This window comes from Hemicordylus capensis, chromosome 5 (assembly GCF_027244095.1).
Source record: "Hemicordylus capensis ecotype Gifberg chromosome 5, rHemCap1.1.pri, whole genome shotgun sequence".
Lineage (NCBI taxonomy): Eukaryota > Metazoa > Chordata > Lepidosauria > Squamata > Cordylidae > Hemicordylus > Hemicordylus capensis.
The window spans coordinates 59,078,972-59,098,161 of record NC_069661.1 but is presented as its reverse complement, the minus strand read 5'-3'; the positions used below and the strand labels follow the sequence as shown (position 1 = coordinate 59,098,161).

The following is a 19,190-nucleotide window of genomic DNA, read 5'->3' as shown; positions in this document are numbered from 1 at the left end:
AACTTAAGTTAAATTGTAGTTGCATTGACTAGTAAAATCAATATATGAACATATTCCTGCTGACCAATGTAGATAGGTGATACTACTTAAGATGCAATTATCCACAGCATTATACTTCTTGAGACTGATGAAGGCAGTTGGTAAGTCACTTCTTTATACTATAGAAATGTAAATGCACTACAGGAACACACCTTTGAAATATCTCCATTCCACTTGTTCTTAGCTGTGTAACTTCTTATGGACGATATAAGGAATTCATTAAACAACACTGGTTGCTTGCTTGCTTGCTTGGCATGTGTTGGGCTTTTGCTATTCCTTGGAGCAAAAAAGAAGGGTTGAAAGCAGGAATAATGCCTCATCACTTGCCATAAAGTTCTGTGAGTGCTTCATCAGATTTGAAGACCCCATTAACTTTTCAGGATCAAAAGAACAAATGTTATAAAATGTCAGAGCGGTCACTGCTTTTTCCATCACTGTAGCTTAACTGTTCTACTGAATGCTGTTACCTTTAAGTTTTTAAATGCCTCATCCTTCTTTGCTATGATGAAAAGGCAATACAGGTGCCACTTAGAGGGAATTTTGAAAAAACAAATCACCCTCTTTAATAGTGTTGGTCTCTCTTGTTTTTCTTTTTCTTCTGGTTTATTTACTGTTGAACCACAATTTTCCACACAGATGTTTGCGATTTTACAGTTCTGAAGCTTTGGTGTGGATGGTGCAAATGAACAAGTAGCTATATGGATGCTACTTTAAAATGGTCCATGCTGCAGCTGCTTCCACATCACAAGTCACTGCAGATGAATGGCTTGCAGAGTCACTACGTCTTTTTGAATATTGCAGAGCCGCATTTTTGGTGCCTTTATTGAATATGCAAGATGCATATTTATGGGACAACCATTTGCAAATAAATGGCTTGTGCTGTGGAAGCAGGCACTACAGAGAGCAATTCTAAAATGGTGGTTCATATGTGTCATTTTAAAAAAATCTACCCTCATCAGTGAAATACAGCTTTGTGGATGGTTTGTAGTAGTAAGTTAATTAGGATCATAGACTAGCACAATGGATGGTTTATTAATGATAGAGAGCAAAATATTTTGAAGCTATGGTTGGAGTTCCTGCATATAACCAACCTAGAGCTGCCGCCTCTTTCAAGGGAGAGCAGTTGGGAAGGTTAGGTTTCCTTTGGTTTGGTGCTTGCCTGCCTCCTCCTTTCTTTCAGAGGCTAGAAAACCAGGAGTGCAGCAAAGCTGGAGTGGGGCCTAGAACAAAAAGTGAAGATAGGCCCCTTTCCCCCCTGCATCCCTAAAGATAACCCCTCCTCTTGGCTTTGCTGCAGAAGAACTGTAAGGACATGGTGAAAAACAAAACATGAATGGCACACTCCTTTCTCTCCCTTCTGTGCAAATAATATCACATGTTGCACATGCACATATCCCTGGTTCGGAAATATTTAACATGGTGGGAAGGGAGTCATTTTTCATTATTTATTCTAAACTCTAACCATTTTTTACGTTTACCAATTCGGCCTATTGGACCCTATATTTTTTGTTTTTATTTTGGTTCCTACTTCTCTGGATGGAGCTTGCCATCCAGAGAAGACATGTTATAGGGCTCCTCCTCTGGAGACATGTTACAGGGCTCCCCCTCTGAGGGCCCACATTAGAAGAGGATAGGCAGGCTAGTCATCAGAGAACCCTCGTCCAGGCCCAAACACCCATGCTCCCCCTCTCCTTTGTGGCTATCTACCACGTCCTCCACCTTGGCCCTCCAATCTGCAGCCCAGCTCCTGACTGCTACACACAAAAAGGCCTCCAAGAAGGATGAACCTTGCCAGGAAAGGCAGCCTAACCCCCACAAGAAAGGCTCAAAGCTGCCCATTGTACGGCTCAGTCCAAGCTCGTCCAAGTGGTCTATGAGCAGTGCCTGCCTTGCCACTTACCCCCTTGTCTTGAGCACTCTGAGTGCTTTCCAGATGCCATTACTGCCACACTTACACTGCCTTCATGCTGGACCGGCCGGGGAGAGGGACATGGTAACCAGCCTTGCTGAGCTTTCCCCCCTGAAGCCCAACCAGCCACCATGGTGAGACCCACACTGCAGCAGCCTCTGGATCCCACTGCAATGCCTGACCAGCCAGCTGTCATGCTGCTGCGTCAGCTGATACCAATCGAGATCCCCCTAGATATCCCTGCTGGCACTCCAGGACCAGATATTGTGAGTACTACTTCCCCATGGGTCAAGGGATTCCTTTCCTGAGGATGTGGAGAGGTGGCTGAAGGAGCTTATTGCCAGAGAGTGCCTCTCTCATTGCACCCTCCCCAACCTTTACCTCCCCCTCCTTCTGCCCCCCCAGCTTTGCCGAGGGGCCCCCTCTCGATCTTCACATAAGGAGGCCATCCTAGCTACGGAGAGAGGACTTTCTATCCCCAGGCCTTTTGGGCACTAGGTGAAAGCTGCGGGTTTCTGATTCCTCTGTTCCAGATACTGCTGCTCCTTCTCCCAAGCTACTAGCCCTAAATCCATGTCCTAGCCCTACCCTCTTGGCAAAATTTAATTCACAGGGTTTCTAAAATGATGCATGAGTAGTGTTCCCCCTCTTTCCTAATACTAGAACTCTTGGTAACCAAATCGTACCAATTAGCACTAGATTCAGGGCAGAAGGAAGTACTTTTCCCACACAATCAGTAATTAATTGTATGGAATTCACATATGTTAGAAGATTAGGCTAATTTATGGAGGATAGAGCGATCAATGGCTATTAGCAGTGATGTCTTACTGAAAGTCAGAATTGGGAAATTATCTGGTTCTCTAGAGCAGGGGTTCTAAAGCAAGTGTACCCATTCTTGTTTCAACAAGTGTACCCATTCTGTTGCAAACCTTCAGCTCATTTCAGTAAGATTGCTTATGATAACTTAATCTGGATGTGAGCCAGCCAGTGATTGAAGTAGTCCTATAACTGTAACATTTAAAATTGTGTATGTGTGTATACACATATATACATAAAAACACAAATTTAAGCATTAGGGAGACAAGCTACTACAATCACTGGCACTCATCCACACTAAGTTTTCATAGGCAGTCTTATTGAAATTCATGGAACAAGTTTACTTTCCCCATTAATTTCAATGGAAATACTCGATGCTAATTTTCTGAGGGGAAGAGTGCACTGAGCTGGAGCAGAGGAGGAGGGTCTTCACACTCCTTCTGTGCAGTGAACCCATAGCTGAGGACATGGTTTGTTGGTTCATTCGTTCATTCATTTATTTATTTAGGATAGTTCAGATACATAACATGGTCTACGAATTCTACTGGCAATTAGGCAGAACCTGGCAACTGCATAAGAAAACTTATCAAGATCTGATAAAAGATAACATATGTAGAAATCATCAGAACAGCCCAGAAAATTTAGTAAATATTGGCTTCCATTTGGTGATCCTCAGGGAACAAATAGCACGCCTACAGTGTGGGGTGGCAGGAGTGTTCTGAGCACTCCCTGGGAGCTCTTTGAGTACCCCTAAGGGTACTAGGTCCCCCCCAGTTGGGAACCCTTGTTCTAGAGACTACAGTAGGATCTGATTTAGCATGTTGGACATATTTAATAAATATAACTAAAAATGTACACCATATTAACTTAACAAGCTATTAATTTTATAGATATCTTTCCCGCTAACTGGGCTTGGTGGCAGCTTTTTATGTGCGGACTCTCTTAGATACAGCAGGGGAAGAGCTATTGTCCTTATTCAGCTTAGCATAAGCTTTCTCCAGTGACTGTTGCTGGTATTGTTTAAGGTTCTGAGCCCAAGGATCATTTTCTCATACAGTACCTTCTTTCTTTTCCTCTTTTAAAAACAATGTAAACTGCTTTGACAACTTTTTGTTGTAGTATGGTGTATAAATATTTTTAATACATTTTAACAATAGCCAAAAGTAGCTGACCTGAAATACTTGATTTTGGGGGAAAGCCAGTAAATTGCACTTACTGTCCAAACCTATGCATGTTTATCTGGAAAAAGATCCCACTCTGTTCAGTGAGGCTTATTTCTAGGCATGTGTGCATGGAATTGCAATCTGGAATGGAATCTTTATTTCAGTCATTGACCAGACAAAAACCCAACCCAACTGATAGGTAGTAACTTCCAGTAATCATGATAATTATAATTTCAATATTTCTGGGTGGTTTACAATAAAAATGGCATTAATGTTTGTGTTCACAGCTTTACTTGTAACTTATCCTTATTTGAATACTTGAATGTACTTCAAGACATTAAAGAATACATTGCTGTGCTGTAATGTAATGTAATGTAAGCCTCATTTACATAGTTGGTTTAAATTTTAAGGAAGAGTTGTTAATTTAGTAATTTTAGCATGCCTAAGAAACTTGACAGTGCAACTTCAAGAAACTGGGTATGATTTCTAGTCCACTCCAAATCAATGGCGTTTTGCCATGATAGTTAAATGGAACCTCCAAGTTCAAATGCAATATACCACTCAATATTGGTTGCTGCCAGTCACAGGAGGTCTGTTGCCTTCAAGCTTTTTTTTGCAAATTTGTCTGGCTGACTACTGTTTGAAAAGGAGGACTAGATTAGAGGAGCATTTAGTCTTGGCAAGCAGAGGTGTTCCCAAGTAGTGCTTTAAAATATAGTTGGAATCTGATCTCTGGCTTAAATATATTTGAAAGCCTAGGGATAACTAGAGCCTGTTGAGGCCTGATTAATTTGCCTGCCAAATTAATTAATTCATGCATTTGTTTATTTTGAACAGGTGCTCTTCCAGTCTGTTATTTTTTATTATTGGAGAGTACCTAGCCTAATATATAAAGGTGTTGAGAATTCTCAGTGCTCTCATCTTAATCATGCAGTTTAGTAGTAGTAGTAGTTTTTATTTTGGTCACTGACCAGCAAATACAGAAGAGCAAAAGTAAAAATACAAATAATAAAATAAAATAAAATATAAAAAGATGAAAATACATACAATTCCTTTAGGTTCCTAGAAACAGTTGAACATATTGGGGGAAACACCAACATCATTTATGGGGAAGCAGGGGAAAAGGGGAAAAAAACCCCAACTCAATATATAACAGCTATCCTCAGTAGGATAGTTCAGATACATAACATGGTCTTACGAATTCTACTAGCAATTAGGCAGAACCTGGCAACTGCATAAGAAAACGTATCATGATCTGACAAAAGATAACATATGTAGAAATCATCAGAACAGCCTGGAAAATTTAAATATGGTGCATATTATGAATGGCCCTATAAAAATTACGATATAATATAACACTTATTTATATTTATTTATTTATTTGATTTTTATACTGTCCCTCCAAAAATAACTCAGGGCAGTTTACAAAGAGAAATAATAAATAAGTAAGATAGATCCCTGTCCCCAAAGGGCTCACAGTCTAAAAAGAAACATAAGATAGATACCAGCAACAGTCACTGGAGGTACTGTGCTGGGGGTGGATAGGGCCAGTTACTCTCCCCCTGCTAAATAAAAGAGGATCACCACATTAAAATGTGCCTCTTTGCCAAGTTAGCAGGGGTTAACATGTGCTGTTGATTCTATCAATAGCGTATAGATAGATTCTATCTATCATGGTGTATAATAACAGCACAGGGCAGGGGAGGGGTAAGTGAATCCTCCCCCACCCTTAAAGTGGCACCCCCATCGCCTCGAGCCACCTCTGCCCGGTTCTGTGCACATCCCTATTCAGAATTTGATTTCCCAGCACTACTCCCCTTGGAATGAAACTTTGGTCTGACTGCCGTTCTGCATCTAAGATTCTTTGGGTAACCACCAACTTGGCCCGATCATAGCCCATCATTGTTAGTACCTGTGTTGATAAAACATAAGTAAGCAGTTTCTGCTCAAATGTGCATTCCTATTTATAGATCAATTCATCCGCAAGCATCAATGGAGTTAGTCCCAAAGGACAGAAATTTAGCTTGAGCCAGAACTTAAAAATAGAAAGCCAGATCTTAGATTCTACCTAGGGAAGACCGGCCTCCAGGCAAAAAACAGCACTGGGGACACCATGAGCTGTTTGAAATAACTTCCTTAGGAATTTGGATTGTACTGCTTCTGATGCTGCAAAATTGGGATAGGGGCCAAGTTGGGCTCTGTATAACAGTTGGGCTGGGCTTTGTATTCAAACAACCTTATTGCAGCAGGAATGAAACAGGCCCCTCTTGAGTAGAAGAAAACTAAAAGGGCTGAAATGGACATACATGCGTTTCGATTAGGGAAGTGTGTATCGATTCGGGTATAAATTGACGTGTACCTGAATCTAGCTGATTCAGGCAATTTGGAGACAGAACAAATCACCCCTGTGGTCCATTGGCTAGATTCGGGTCCAAATTGAATCATGCCAGATTTGATTTGAATTGATTCGAGATTAGGATTCCTCCTATTAATTCCCCCTGATGCTCAGCTTTCATTTAAACAACAACAACAACAAAAGCTAAGCTCTAGCCCTTGTAGAAGTGGTTATGGAGCAAAATGTATGGTCACTATTTTTCAAGTGTTTGGATTCTTTGGTGTATAATAATGTTTTTCTCAATGAATCCCTATGAGGATTCATTACACACCTTCATTTCTTCTATTCATTTTGACTGTCTTTGAACGGTGCCTACTGTCAAGTGCCATGTGCCAACTACATGCTCCTCCCACCCGCTGTGCAATGGGGTACTACTTGTTTTATGTTCTAGGTTTTTTAAAAAAGTGTTTATACTCTTTGGTGTCTAATAACCTTTCCTCATAATGAATCCCTATGAGGATTCATTACACACCAAAGAGTCTAAACACCTCATAAATTCCTAAAATATAAACTGACTACCCAGTGGCTTGTGGGTTGGGGGGTAATTGGCACATGATATGCCACTGATCCCCGCACCCAAGCTGTGGGGTCAAAATGAACAGAAGAAATAAAGGTGTGTAATAAAGACACAAAAGAATCTAAACACTTCAAAAATTACTAAAGAATAACCTGAGTATCTCTGTGTGTGTGTGTGTGTGTGTGTGTGTGTGTGTGTTTAGGGGTGGTGGTGTTGACACATGGCAGTTGACAGTTGGCACTGTCAAATGCCAGCCAAAATGAAGAAATGAAGGTGTGCAATGAATCCTCATAGGGATTCATTATGAGGAAAGGCTGTTATACACCAAAGAATCTAAATACTTGAAAAATAGTGACCACACATTTTGCTCCATTACTCCACTTCTACAAGGGCTAGAGCTTAGCTTGGCTTTTTTTTTTAAAAAAAAATGAAAACGGAGGAAACATGTTAGGGTTAGGATATGGTGACTTCGAATACCCATTATTTCCTATGGTGGAAATATACAAAATCAGTAAAAACAAAATACAATCATTAAAAATCAACCAAGTGCCCCGCTGACTTGAAATTTGGGTGGTAGGTGGCATCCATGGAGACCTACCCACCATCCATATTTGGTGCCCCTAGAACCTTGATAAGTGGTCCGAATTGATCCAAATCAAATGGAATCCAAATTGAATCTGGGGTGATTCAGGGGGACAGATTCAGACACAAAACAAATCATGGTGATTCGATTTGGGCACAAATCGAATCCAAAAAACTGATTCATGCACATCCCTGGTTTTGATGTACATAATCACAGTGAGCCTTACGACTGCCAGAATAATGAAAAACTATGCCCAAATACTTATAACAACTGACTTGCTCAATCCTACATGCATTGATAGAACCAGTAAGTGTTCTAGGGTGCTTTGTGAACCTCAAATCATATGGTCTTAATAGGGGAGTATGTTAAAATAATCCAAGTTGTATTATTGTGGTACTATGCTACCAGTACTATGTATTCTACCAAATACTATGTTGGAATATATTAGTGAAGCTATGTCTGTACTGCAATAATTCCCACAGCTCTTGTATACTGTGGCTTTTTGTAGTGTTTGACAATTACTTGTATGTTGACAATTCAAGCATTTTTGCATTAGAACCCCCACTGGTCTTTGTTCTCATTCACTGGCTGACATCCTGACTAAATTTACTAGAGGGGATCCTATTGTAATTTAGTAGCTCCTGCTGCCATTGTTTGATGCTGCTCTGTTAGATCATGGAAGTGCAGATGTAAAAACAACAACACACCATTGCATATGTGACATCATGTTTATGTATGGCATATTACACCTGTGAATTACTATTAAGAAATGGTAGCATCAGCAGGCACATATAGCGGGGTGATGGTTGAAGGCATCAGGGATCAGAGAAGACTGCTGTGTGCTAAATCTGCCTTATGGGTTGGTTCAGGTGAGAAGGCTGAAGCAACACAAAATGAAATGCACACCCCTTTTCATATTGTTCTTTGGGGCTGGATGTGTATAATTGTGGTGCCTTGCAATAAATACATCAATCCTAGAAATCATTCAGCTTCTGCATTTAGTATAAGAGATTCCAAAAAGGTCTTGAAAATTCCTATTGAAATGAAGCCAAAATATTTGTGTTGAGACTATGTGAGCATCACTTTCAAAAATAGAAAGAGAAACTATCTCAATAAGATTTGTTGTTTCTTCCTAGATAAATTATCGTAGGAAAATCAACATTGAAAAGCTTGGCTCCTGTGAGAAGCCTAGCTTCAGTTCACAATCAGTTATGTGATAAAAAGATCTCATTCTTTTGTTTCTGATTTGTTCTGCCCATTTCCCCAAAAATAGTACACTCAGTAGCCACACTGATTGTTGATCAACATGCTTCCGAATTATTGGTAGCCAAGCAGCGTAACACAATTCCGTACAGTAACTTAATCAGTATTAATCTGTGTACACCAAACAAAGCAGGCAAACTAATAGTGAAGCAGTGAATGGCAATAGTAAGTATTGACCACAATGCTTGTTTGAAAAGCAAAGACTGACCGTAAAAAGAGACTTAAGTCTGACCTATGGAATGGCAGAGAGCTTGAGAGGAGGATGTAGTTGGCATATGGAGACAGGAGGCACATAGGAACACAGAAAGCTACTGAGTTAGGCACTTGGTCTATCTAGCTAAATATTCTGCAAGACCAGCTCTTCTCCCCTAGCAGCAGTGCAAACTCGGTATATAAGTAGTAGTGGAAACTGGCCATAGAACTGGCTGTCTCCTGTCATGAAGTGGAAAGCTTCCTTGTGCACCTGCTGCAGATCATATCGGTGTCTAAATCATCAAGTCTGCAAACACTTTGCAGTAGTCTAACTAGAAAAATACAATATTCGCCTTTTTTGTGTTCTGTACACGCCTGATGATTTCACTCTACCATTTAATGGACTTGTGTCAGAACCTAAATGCTCTACGCTTCTTTTCCACACATCATCCCACAACCACTCTAAACAGCTGCTTGATCCAAAGGTTTATTCTGCTTTTATAAAGTAAAAAGTCTGATGCACTCTCACTTGCTGATTGTTCAGCATATGGGCTTGACCTGATAACTGCTAGTTTTTGTAGAGGAATGAAATCTATTTCCAGGCTTGTCTCTTTGCACCCTGGGGTGCAAAAAGCACACCTTTTTAATAAGGAGCTGAGGCCTGAAAGGTATGAATAATAAACATTTTTATTTTAAAGCGGCCTTGAGCAGCAGTGTGCTAGAGGGAGAGGGTAGAAATATCCTGGAAATGTGAGGGAGGAGCTATCAGGTCTTGAACCCAAAACCCACAGATCTGTGCACAGCTGCCCATCAGATCTATGAGTTGAAGCATCTCCCTGGGTGGTGAGTGTTCCTGGCGGGGGGGATGGAGTATTTTTCTCTCACCCATGCTGGATCTCCGTAACAGTAAATGTGATGAGGTTTTCCTGCAGCAGTTATACCCTTTCCTATCTCTGGCTGTCAGTTTGTTCTCTAGTCCTGACTTGTTTGCTTTCACCCTTGGCTTGATCCTGCTCCCCAGTTCCTGGCTCTCATATGATGGCTGTCCATGACTCAGCTTGGCAGAAAGTGTTATGTATTTTTGGATTTGTTTGGGTGGTTTTTTTTTAAATGGTTTTTTTAAAAGGCCAAGATAAATCAAGTTAATGAACAGCAGTGCTTCAGGTCATGGTAAATCTAAGTGGCCACTGATCTTTGAACTACACTTTGAAGTTGGATTATATCTACAGATAATTATTGCTGACCCAAATTAAAAAAGGATAGAGATGGAAAACAAATGTTAATTTGTACTAGGATGGTATGGTATATATATCACTCCCCTATACTATAAAATAGGAATACTATGCATGGACAAGCACTGTGGGCAAATGCTGTAGTTCGTCCCAGAGCTTCTCAATGAGAGAAGTACTGGGAGGAGCTTCAGTATGCAAGCATCCCTATGCTCAATCTCTGCCTCCTTTGTGTGACTCCCCATGGAGCTTCCTGGCATTTCCTCCACCCTCACAGCCTCTCCTGCACCAGTGCTGGGTCAGGCATTAAAGAATCCCTACCCCCACTGAACCACAATCGCCCTGCGGTCGGCTACCTCCGCTTGGTGCGGGGAGGGAATTGCACTGTGGGGCATTCTGACATTTCCGATTGCACAAGTCTAATCTTTGCCATTGTCCCATTCTTCCAGATACTGAAGATTAGAATCTACAGCACATTTGTTGGCAAATGAAAGAAAGTGCAGAGTTCCTTCCCCCACCATGTCTTGTCATAGTAAATAATTAGCTTCTGTCTGTTGAGGAAATGAGCCTTTGTAGACAATTCCAAAAGAGAATTATGGAACTACAGGCAATGTGTACTTTTGTATAAGAATCCTGTTTTAAAGAGAGAAATGTTTCTGGTCCTTATGTTTTTGGAAATAACCTCAAAGCATGCAGTCAGAGGCTTCAGGTTTAAAGCAGCACAGCTTCAATGTTTGGTTAAACTTAAAATAAATTAACATATTCATTATTACTGCAATGCATCATTGGAAATAAAGGGTAGGGATAACAAAGCTATTTACACTTTTTTGCATTGACTTTGGGATATTTATTTCCAGAATGTGTCTTATGGATTATTACTTTTCAAAAATAACAACGAACAATTGATATATTTCTTCAGCCGTAAGGCTTTTTAATATAATTTGGTTTAGGAATCAAGTGGTATGTTCAAGGCATGACTTTTATTGACTCCATCTAAAAACTGAGGTTTACAAGAGGGAGCTTAAGAATATGCTTGCAAAATAAGCTAGCTCTTGACATTGACCTTGGTTATGTTTGGGGAACAAGGCCTTATCCATCAGGCAATGAAGTACCAGTATTGTATGCAGAAACTTACTTGTTATCCTTTACAGTCGATATTTATTACCAAGGTAATTATCCACATTTACTACCAATGTACTTATGCCATATTATAAAATATTTCATAGTGAATCTTCCAGTACTTCTGGCATTTCTTCATTACTCGCAGTTAATGAAAATTCGTATAAAATGGAATAGTGCAGGAAATGAGTAATTTTTCAAGTACAACCAATCAGCTAGGCAACTACATTATCAAAGAATGAGAGCATTTTCGGTGTGGGAAGGAGACAAAAACTGAGCAGCTGAGAAGAAAATTGCAACCATCTTTCTGCTTCAGAACAGTAGGTTTTGTCTGATTAATTCAGTGAGAACATAGGTCTGTTTCAGGAAATCCTCAGTATTCGCGGGATTTACTCAGTATCCATTCACAGCTAGTGCAATGGATAGTGAAACCACGAATACCAAGGCATTGAAGCAATGCATATCCAGGGGTTAGGTTCCAAAGGGGCCAAAAAATGGGAAAAACAAAAAATAAATTCAGGCACAGTGCCCTACTGTGCTTTGTGGGTTCAGGATTGCCCCTCCCCCATGTCCAGTAGTGCCCCTCAAGAGATTTGATTCTTGGCGACTAAGTCTGGGCACAAAATGGCAGCTGGAAATGATGTCGGAGGTCATTTCCGCCCACCCCGATCTATGGATACATGGATTGAACCCTTTTAAACCTGTGTTTTTCCTATGTATACTAAGGTCAGGTGCCATTCACCTAACTGTAGATACGTGAAACTGCAGATGAGATCCTCCTGTATTTGATTTATGACTAGAGTATCTAAAGGATTGTCTTTTCCCATCCAAACCTTGGGAATAACTGTAAGGTCTGCTCTGATGTCCATACCTTCAAAGATTAGGTGCGTAGTGATCCTCTAAATGAGGCTTGCTCAGTGATGGCACCCTGTATTGCAAAGTCTTTCTCAAAGAGATCCAATTTGCATTGTAGCTCTCATTCGGCTTCAAGTAAAAACAGTTGTATTTTTCTATACTGATCTTATTCTTTTTTGCTGACTTGTCTGATATTGCTTGGATTATGTTTCCCCCTACATTTTAATGCTGATGACTTGAGTCTCATTATTTTTATGAAAATGTGTGTGGAAAGGTGGGCTAGACAAAGTTTAAATAAATATTATTTTCATTTTACAAATCACTGGGGTTGAGATGAACTTTCCAGGTGAACTGATAAGTCTGTGGTAGACCAAAGTAATGAATTAAGCAAACAAAGATTGTGTCATCTAAAATAAGATGCAGAATTATCATCTTTCTTTCTTTAGTTGCACTCACAATATTAACGCTGAAGATATGAAGTCCCATTATGTTGCAGTTTAAGAAACTTGATCTATCATGTAATTCAATAGGGATACTTCTCGACCCAGGCGATGCTGTCAGCCCCCGCCCCCCCCCGAGCTCCTGGGAAAGCCGCCTTCCCTGGGCTGTGTGACCCCCTTTGCCCACCAGTGCAATGTCTGCTGCCTCCTTCCCCTTTGGTGCCAGCTAAGGCTTTAAAAATACCACCAAAAGGGACTGTAGGCTATAGAAAACTCAAACTACTAGCATTTTCTGTTGTTGCTGGGAGCTTAAGAACACTACAGTCTTTAGCATCTTCTATACTCCTTCTGAATTGCTGCCTCTTCCTTGCACTTCCTTTTTAAAGCCTCAGCCAGTGTGGAGGATCAAGCTGGGGGAGGAGAAGGATAAAGCCAACAAATGAGACACAAGCCGGTGGTAGGCAGACTGTGAAAACATTTCTCCCTGAGCAAAATGGGATACAGCTTTCATTCGGCCTCGTGGGAGTGTCTATGAAACAGGGGCGTAGCTATAATTGAGCAAAGGGGTTCAAAGAACCCAGCCCCCCCCCCCAGCTCCTGAGGGCCCTCCAGTTCCACCCTTCCCTATTTACTCCATTATCTCCCTCACTCCGAGGGGCCGCCAGAGAGAGGGGTAAACACAGGACCCCTCTCCTCTAGCTACGCCCTGCTATGAAACCTCCTTTGTGTTGAATTAGGATAATTAGGATAATTAGGATAAGGATGATGAAGGGTGTAGGAGACCCCTCCTATTGTTTAGCCTATCTTGTAAACTACTACTACTACTACTACTACTACTATTAATAATAATAATAATAATAATAATAATAATAATAATAATAATAATAATAATTCGATTTCTATACCGCCCTTCCAAAAATGGCTCAGGGCGGTTTACAAAGAGAAATAACAAACAAATAAGATGGAACCCTGTCCCCAAAGGGCTCACATTCTAAAAAGAAACATAAGACACACACCAGCAACAGCCACTGGAAGTACTGTGCTGGGGGGTGGGGATAGGGCCAGTTACTCTCCCCCTGCTAAATAAAGAGAATCACCACGGTAAAAGGTGCCTCTTTGCCCAGTTAGCAGGGGAATGAATGAATGAATGAATGAATGAATTAAGCAACAGGCATGGGTCAAGTCACAGGAAAAATACAGTGGCTTATATGCTTCATAATGAATGAATTAAGCAACAGGCATGGGTCAAGTCACAGGAAAAATACAGTGGCTTATATGCTTCATAAGGCAGTACAGGACCAGGACAATTTGAGGCACCTATGTTGGTTCCAGGAACTCAATTTGGACCTGAAAGACCAAGAAAAAGCGTAGTGAATCCAGGGCATCTGTAAGTGACCTGATTACACAAATTGTGTAAACATTACACAGTCTGTAACACTTCACAACATCATTACAAATCGCGTTGCACATATGTTAAGACATGAGCCTTGGGTCCTAATTTTCTGGCTTTGTAGAGATTGAGCCAAAATGAGAAGGCTCTAATTCTGCTGTGAAATCGGCAGGTTCTTTAAAATCATTGAATTTCTGTGATATTTGAAAAGGACATTTATCATTATACTGCCGGCAATTCAGTCCCTTCGCCAATGTATTTGAATCTGCTTTCTTGCAAGTCCATCTATACGATACATGGGATTATAAATATTAGCTTTTGATATTCATAATTTCATTTCAAGATGCAGGCTTAACTTTTTTTTTAGGTATATACTTAACACAAACAAGAAATGAAGGTTGTCTAATTAGAACAAATCTAATAACAAATTGAATTAGTACAAATAGTAGGGGATGTTTTTTATTTAGGGCTAACAAAACCTTACAAACTAGTGAGTCAGCTTATATCTGAGTAAGAAAATAGGGATTGGTGGAATCAAGGGCCCTTGTAAATGTTGCAGATTCACTAATAGCAGCTTGACTGATCTTTCTGCAGTAGAATGTTGTGGGAGTCGTTTAGAATGAAACTTGTTTCTATCTGCCTAGAATAATTCTTAGATCTTGATTCATCTAGAATGCAACAGAACTTGGCAATATCAGCTCGAGTGTGTGTCTGTTTTGCATGTCAGAGAGAGTAAGGTAGAAGTTAGTACACTTTTACAATAATATTTCAATGTCAATGAAAATTTAGCATCACACATAAGCTGGAACACCCTAAGAATGTAAAACCTATGCATTAAAAAAAGTGTAATTATTCACAATACAAGCACACTTAAAAAATAAACATTAGAAAAGCATGAGTGTGTTGCTGCCCCATCTCCCAACCAGAACATCAGGGAACTCTACAGGACATGCTCAACTTGAAGTAATAATGGATTACAAGAAACTTTAAACAGTGGACCAAGTGAATCCACCTAGTTATCTACACCTTAAACTCCTTCTAACCTGATTATTCTAGTTCATTCATTCATTCATTCATTCATTCATTCATTCACATTTTTATCCCACCTTTTCTCAAGGAAAAGGATTGATACCCTCATGCAGCATGAGGGCCCAGTTTATACTTTTTCCTAACCAAGCTGAGGCAGCTGTTATGCAAGTGCGAAAAGCAAGCAATGAAGGAAATTTATGAGACACCCGCCCCCAATCTGCCATTGCTTCTCCCCATGTCCTCTAACTACCCACTTGTTTTTCCAACATGCCTACTTCATGCTCCCCCGATTTCCTGAGAGTTCATATTTCATAATTAATAGGCATTGCATTTGCAGTAGAACCAGCTAGGTGGCTCACTATGCAAATGTAGGAGTACTTGGATATTAGCATTCTGGCTTAATTTTCAAAAGGGCATGCTCTTTAGAACTTTGCTAGCATTTGCTATCCATAGACTTTAATGGGATAGCAAAATCTAAAGAACTTTTGAACCACTGTGCAAATCGCCAATGACAAATAAAGAATTATTTTCATTCATAGACAAGCCTCAACAGACTACATCAGTCACTTCTATCGATATTTGAAATAAATGAGACCTGTCTAAACATTGGACAAAAAAGGGCAAATGTATCAATTTTCAGAACTTCATAATTTGCTGTACTTGGAGATATAGGGTAGAAAATGTCCCCATACCTAATTTTTCTATGGGAATTTCCCAGTTCTAAACAATTCCAACAAGCAACATAGAGACTAGCTCCATGCACATGCAGCAATGCAAGTTTCAGATTATAGCTGCACTGACTTGAGTAGGTGACTTTTCATTCTGGAACCCATTGTATGTGTCACTAAAATATATCCCTGAAGGTTTTATGACCCTCAGAGATGTCTTTTGGTGATGTATGGTGGGCTTCAGAGGGAAGGGAAGATTGGTGAAAATTACTTGTTCCCCCACTTAAGCAATAGCACAGAGTTAGTCTGGAATTTGCACTGTTGCAGGCACACAATACTAGCCCAAATGTCAGTCATTGGCTGATAAAATTTTAGGAACAATGAATGGATGTCTATGCAATATTAGTGAAATTTGGCAATTTCAAAGTTGTAACAAGTGCTTTTCTGGTGATTATTCTTAGGCTGTGTATAATAGAGTTCTCTCTCTCTCTCTCTCTCTCTCTCTCTCTCTCTCTCTCTCTCTCTCTTATATAATATAAAATGTAATGTAATAGGAGAAGGAGAGAATGACTTGTTTCTACATCTGGGCTATTAAATTTTGGCCCTCCTGCAGATGTTGGCCTACAACTCCCATAATCCCTGGCTGTTGGCCACTGTGGTTTGGGATTATGGTAGTTGTAGTCCAAAAGCAGCTGGAGATTCCAGGTTGAGCAGTCCTGTTCTACATAAAACTTTGAATTTGTTTCATTATAACATTTAAGCCACATTGAGTGTGGTGTTTGGTTTTTCCACCCACTCCCATTTAAACATTTCAGTTCAGCTACTTGGCCATTTGAAAAACAATTGATATGCAGTGTGGGAAATTAATGTGGTGGGCTTTCCTGCTAAATAAACAGATCAAATAGTATGCCAAATGAGATCACAGTCTATTTAGGGCATCAGAAAATGAAGAAAAAATTGTAGATTTTTTCACATTTGTAGTTCTCAAGTGGATCACGCATGCCAAATATGAAGTTATTAACTAAACAGGCATCATAGTCATAACTAATCCTACATTATGCTTAATATTCAGTGAAAATTGTTCTGAAGAACTCAGAATTTTGTTCACTACTTGGTTATTTATCGTTGGTTATAATAAAGGTATTACCCTACTGTAGCTTTTTTAGTATTTCTCTTGTTAAAGTGATTTACATTTTAATGATCAGTTTGTTCTTGTTTTTTGTAATCTATTCTACCTTCTACCACCCATATGCAATGACTCCTTTTTACATTGAAACTTTCATTGCCTGTTAACATTGTATCATTATTGCAGAGATGCAGTTAAAATGATTTATGACTCTCCCTTAATATAATGGCTCTGAGACACTATTTTGCAGATTTATTTGCTTGGCAGTTTTGTTCTCAGCAGTGATATTATCTTTTTAATTAGAAAAGCAGGTATGTAGATATTTGTGAACTTTGAACAGTGGCATATTTAGTTACTATAGGAACTTAACGTGAGTTACTAGTACTTGTGTAGCAATTATGTAAACATGAAGTTTGAGTATCAAAGCACAGATTTTCTTCTTCCTTCTTTCTTTTTTAAACTAAGGCTACTGGGAGATATAAAATCGATCCCCCAGCATGTTCCATGTTGCTGTGGATAATGTTAGACTTTTATTTCTTTTGAATTCCTTGGTTTCTGTGTTTGACGTTTAGAATATCTGAAGAATTGAGAGGCTTGGCTGTTACAGCACAGTGCATAATGTATATAGCTTTTTAAAGCTATATGTTCCTTTTATGGGTAGAAGATACAGGAGCTGGATGAAGCACATTCTGCAAGAATAGAAGACTTAATACAAACATGAATTAAACTGAGAGTAGAAGCCAGGACTTAAAGGGAAGTGCAAGATGGGTATATCTGGGAAGGTAATGTTCTGGGAAATGTTTGTGTACCATAATAGATTAAACTATTTATGACAAGGAAGGCAAGATAGACTCTTTAATTTAGCGCATTGGGAAGGATAAGTCTTTCAGTAGCAACTAGTCCTGATGGCTATATAAAATCTCCAGGTTCACAAGCATTAAGCCCAAATGCCAGTTGAGGGCCAAGTATGCTTCATCTCCTATTGATGGGCTTCCCAGAGGTGTCTGGTTGGCCACTGCGGAAAATGTATGTATTTATTTATTATTTAGATTAATATCCTGCTCTTCCTCCGAGGCGCTCAGAGCGGTGTACATGGTTATTTTTATCCTCACAACAACTAGCTAGCTGGGCCTTGGTGTGATTTAGATATGTGAAAATCAATTCGAGCTTGAATCAGTGATTTGAATTTGTAGAACTTTAATTGAGTCACCACTAGAATAAAGGGACTGATTCAAGTGCTACTTTGAGTCCTGTTTTTGATTGGTTTATGGCACTGGCTTCCAATTGGCTTGAGATCTTGCTTCTTGGTTGGCTTGTTGTTACTCAGATCAAGTGTTGTCATGGGCAACTGTGCCTCCATTGGCTGGGGGAGGGAGGAGGGAGGCCAAAGGAGGGATTTTCAAAATGTATTTAAGGGGCTGTTTGGAGGCAGAGATACAGAGCCATTTGTGCCTTAGGAGAGAAGGATCAGTAGATTTCTGAGCCGGCTTGGTTCGAACTGGACCCAAACTGTGTTCGGTTCTAATTGAGCCCTTTGAGCCAAGCTGGCTCAAACTCAAGCCTGGCTCAATCAGAGTGGGCTTGGCTCAAAGGGCTCAATTAGAACCGAACACAGTTTGGGCCCATGTAATGGTGGTGGTCTGGGCCTGCCTGCCTAGACCAGTGACTAGAGAGAGAGAGAGAGAGTACTTGCTGTGCTTATCGATTCCTCCCCCCATTCCTTTTTTATTTGCAATGGCAACAACAGTTTTGTTTCTATTCCCCCCCTCCCAGTTTCCCCCCAGCTGCACTGGCTTTAACTGGTTACTGCTTGGAATTTTATTTTTTTCTATGCATTTTTTAATCTTCTTGCTTGTGCAGCCCCAGTGGCTTTATTCTCCACCCCGTCGCAGCCCCAAGCTTCACCTTTGCTGCTATCTGCGTGCCTGATAGATTCATTTTTGGTTTTTGTAGGCTGGTGTGTTCTGTCTGGTGCCTCGTCTGCTAGGCTCTCTGTTGCCTGATTTTTGTTTTGTTTAGATTGGGGTGGTGGTGTCTGACTGGTGCTCACCTTACCTCTCCAGAGCTGCTGAGTCCTGGTGTCTGCTCGGCCCAAGAGTGCCTCCGAGAGCAACACCTGGCAGACTCCAGCCAAAGATGCCGGAAGCCTCCAGCAGAAGACTCCAGAAGGTGAGACCTCCCCCCAGCCCCGCCTCGGTCAGGTTATGAAACTTAGAGTTCTCTAAATAGGGCATAGTTTGTGGAAGGGAGGGATTATTACTGTAGGGTTGGGCTTGGGTTAGAAAGGCCACAGTAATCTCCCACTGTTTGCCTTCCCTTATACTTGCCCCATTGTTGCTTGATCCCCTCAAAAACAACAACAAAAAGCCCCTATTCAAATAAAGCCTGCTTCTTTATTTGGGAGGATTCAATTTTTCTAGTTTCTGTGTGTATACCACAGTGCTATAGATAACGCTG

At 40.3% G+C, this 19,190-nt stretch overlaps 1 protein-coding gene across 14 annotated transcripts in view; it reads left to right on the top strand.

The window, feature by feature from the left end:
• The window catches only part of INPP4B (inositol polyphosphate-4-phosphatase type II B), a 461,921-nt gene that overhangs the window by 47,649 nt on the left and 395,082 nt on the right, over nucleotides 1–19,190 (top strand). For 6 of the 14 annotated variants that reach the window (XM_053253993.1, XM_053253999.1, XM_053253992.1 and 3 more), the window contains exon 2: nucleotides 18,797–18,902. The exons of the other annotated variants lie outside the window; for them this stretch is intronic. The gene's annotated coding sequence lies outside the window, so the exon portion shown is untranslated. The remainder of the gene's footprint in view (nucleotides 1–18,796; nucleotides 18,903–19,190) is intronic. 14 annotated transcript variants of the gene reach the window in all.